Here is a 3344-nt window from a genome sequence, read left to right on the forward strand (position 1 = left end):
ATGACTTGGGTCAAATAGTCTCTATTATCTAAGTGTTCTCTCTGAGAAATCTCTATTTTATACAGTTTCTGAGACAGTGGATTCTTGGATGGGTGCTGATGAGCCATTAACGCTGTCTGGGTCCTCCATGGTGATATCTGAAAGGCTGGTTGTGGGTGTTCCCAACATCACAACTCATTTCAGGAACAGACACATAGCAAAACTTCACAACTCCCCATACAATGACAGCACATACAATTAAACAGGACATTAATAATCAACAGATCAAGACATTTTTAATAATACCTCACAAGGCAGACTTTGTTCATATTGATATGACCGTGGTGAATATGGGGGTTCCAGGGTGCTGTTTTGAGGTACAGCGTGCCACAGCCACCCACATTTTATTTACAGTCCCCAATATTTTTAACACCTCCTCACTCCATTGGCTTCCAAAACAGAGCTGGATATTTCTGGTTTTCCAAAACATTTGGTGGAGTTTTGCAGGGTCACCAACTCTTACAATTTGGTTGCAGAATTCACCATGCTTCTTGTTTTCCTCCAAACCCCGGATCCTGGAATCAGAGTAGGTGGAAATTTCAGCTTTATTTTCTATTTTTTTTAGGTAAGTTTCCAGCTTTTGTTGTTGCAGAGAAAAGCTTGAACTGGTGCAAAAAATTTCATAAGGCAAAGTAAAAGAAGCATCGACAGACAAAAAGGCATGCATTAAAAAGTGGAAGTTAAATCCTATTGAGGAAAATAGAAAGAAGCATAAACTCCGGCAAGTGAAAATATAATTAGAAAGGCCAAAAAAGAATTTGAAGAACAGCTAGCCAAAGACTCAAAAAGGAAGGCAAAATGTTTAAGTACATCAGAAGCAGGAAGCCTGCTAAACAACCAGTGGGGCCACTGGATGATCGAGGTGCTAAAGGAGCACTCAAGGACGATAAGGCCATTGCAGAGAAACTAAATGAATTCTTTGCATCGGTCTTCACTGCTGAGGATGTGACAGAGATTTCCAAACCTGAGACATTCTTTTTAAGTGAAATTGTATGATACAAAACTACTCAATATAGTAAAGTCCAAAGCAGACTGCGAGGAGCTACAAACGGGTCTCACAGCAAAGTACCTACAGGCCTAAACATTTTTAAAAATAGGATTTAGACACTTTTGACAATGTTACCCTTTTTTTCAATGACCCGTTGATCTTCAACATACACAGGAGAGAAAGCTCGACTGAGAACAAAGATGACATGATGAGAAGAATAATGACACAAAGATGCAGAAAAGGACAGACCATAAAGAACCAACCACTCCAAAATGATCTAAAAATGAACAAAACCAAAAATCTGTATATTTCATTAAAATTATAGATTCAGAGTTTCCAAGGCTGGAAGAGACCACTGTGATAATCTCTTCAGACCTCCCCGATCACACGGGCCAGAGAACTGCCCCAAAATAATTCCTAGAGAAGAGTTTTAGAAAAACATCCCAGCTTGATTAAAAATGGCCAGTGATGGATGATCCACAAGGACCCTTGGGAAATTGCTCCAATGGTCAGTTACTTTGATTGTTACAAATTTACACCTCCTTTCCAGTCTGAATTTGTCTAGGTTCAACTTCTATTCACTGGATCATGTTAGACCTTCCTCTGCTAGACTGAAGAGCCCGTGATTAAATATTTGTTCCCCACGTAGGTACTTACAGACTGTGATCAAGTCACCCCTTCAGCTTCTCTTTGTTAAAGTAAATAGATTGGGCTCCTTTTGACTCTCACTCCAAGGCAGGTTTTCTAATCCAGAAATCATTCTCATGGCTCTTCTTTGAGTAACAGCAAAAAATTCAATTGCTAAAAAAGACAATTTTAGGATCAAGAGGAAGTTATGGGTCCAGCGAACAAAATTCTTTCTTCATGAAAATATCAACAATTCCATCTGTTCCTCTATTCATCTGGCTCCAAGTTGTCAGTGGTTTGGTGGTCGCGTGTACATTGCCAGTACCTCAGAAACTTTTTATCCATGGTGAGGTAGAAGATGGGGTTGAGGCAGATGCTGAAATATGTGAGGACACAAGCAAAAGTGCTTCCTGTGTTCCAAACAGTCCAAGGGTACACAGCTGAGATCTCCAGGAAGGAGAGAACAATATATGGCAGCCAGCAGAAGAAAAAGGTCGGGATCAAGCCAAGAAGCATCAAGAAGGACTGGATCAGCCTGTTCCTTCTCAACTTGGCAGCTAGAACGATGTAGAATGTTGGGATCAAGATCAAGGCTAATGGGATCAGAAACCCGACCAGGAATTGGATCACAACGACGGCCTTCACCCTCCCTTCATCCAGTCAGACATTCATGCTGGTGCTGCCAGGTGAGTGCAGAGATTCCCAGAGATCACCATACCGCAAGCTGAAACCAACAGACAGGGCCTACATGCCCATAACCTTCTTGAAAGCCAGGAGGGGCATGCAGTGGTTCCCGGCCCACTCAGGGCATGCCACGAGGATGCAGCGATCGACACTGAGGGCAGTGAAGAGGAAAGCGCTGGCAAACATGTGGAAGGAGGTGACAGTGCTGCTCAGCCCCTTGGCCGAGTCTAAGTCCAGGATGAAGATGGAGGTGACTCTGAGGGGCAGGAAGATGATGAAGATGAAATCTGCCACGGCCCGGCTCCAGAACCATATGGAGCTGGCCGTCCTCTCCACACGGCAGTTGGTGACAAAGAGGACGTAGCCGTTCAATGGCAGTTCAGCGAAAAAGGCCATGCCACACAGCACCACAAAGAGAATTGGGAACACCATTCCTGGAAGAGTTGCAGTCACAATATCCCCTCCTTTGCATCAGGGCTAGGCGGGGCTGTGCAGAGGTTGTACTGAGCAAAGGAAGGAAGAGAAATGAAAGGGCTCCAGGAGGGGACAAGGACAGAGTTTGGTTTCTACAAAACTAAACGTTTAAAAAACACACCCCTTTGCTTCTTGATGAAAAGTTGGATTTCTAGGCAAGGGGAGGTGGACAATGGGGATATCCAGGACGCAGAGGCAGAGATATCAGAGACCACACCAAAGCTTCACTAAAATTCCCAAATAATCTTCTTTCTGTTAGCTTCCCGAAGGAGCTGATTATTCCTGTCTTGGTTAAAAAAAAAAGATTGTTTCCCCCCTGTCAAGGTTCCTCCCCCACTCTGAACTCTAGGGTACAGATGTGGGGACCTGCATGAAAAAACCCCCTAAGCTTATCTTTACCAGCTTAGGTCAAAACTTCCCCAAGGTACAAAATATTACACCCGTTATCCTTGGAATGGCCGCTACCACCACCAAACTAATACTGGTTACTGGGGAAGAGCTGTTTGGACGCGTCTTTCCCCCCAAAATACTT

General features: G+C 43.7%; 1 pseudogene; it reads right to left on the reverse strand.

Annotated features, from left to right (window-relative positions):
- Positions 1-1921: 1921 nt before the first annotated feature.
- On the reverse strand, positions 1922-2816 carry LOC125626086 (chemerin-like receptor 1; annotated as a pseudogene).
- Positions 2817-3344: the final 528 nt, after the last annotated feature.

Source organism: Caretta caretta, chromosome 24 (genome assembly GCF_965140235.1).
Source record: "Caretta caretta isolate rCarCar2 chromosome 24, rCarCar1.hap1, whole genome shotgun sequence".
In the NCBI taxonomy this organism is placed as follows: domain Eukaryota; kingdom Metazoa; phylum Chordata; order Testudines; family Cheloniidae; genus Caretta; species Caretta caretta.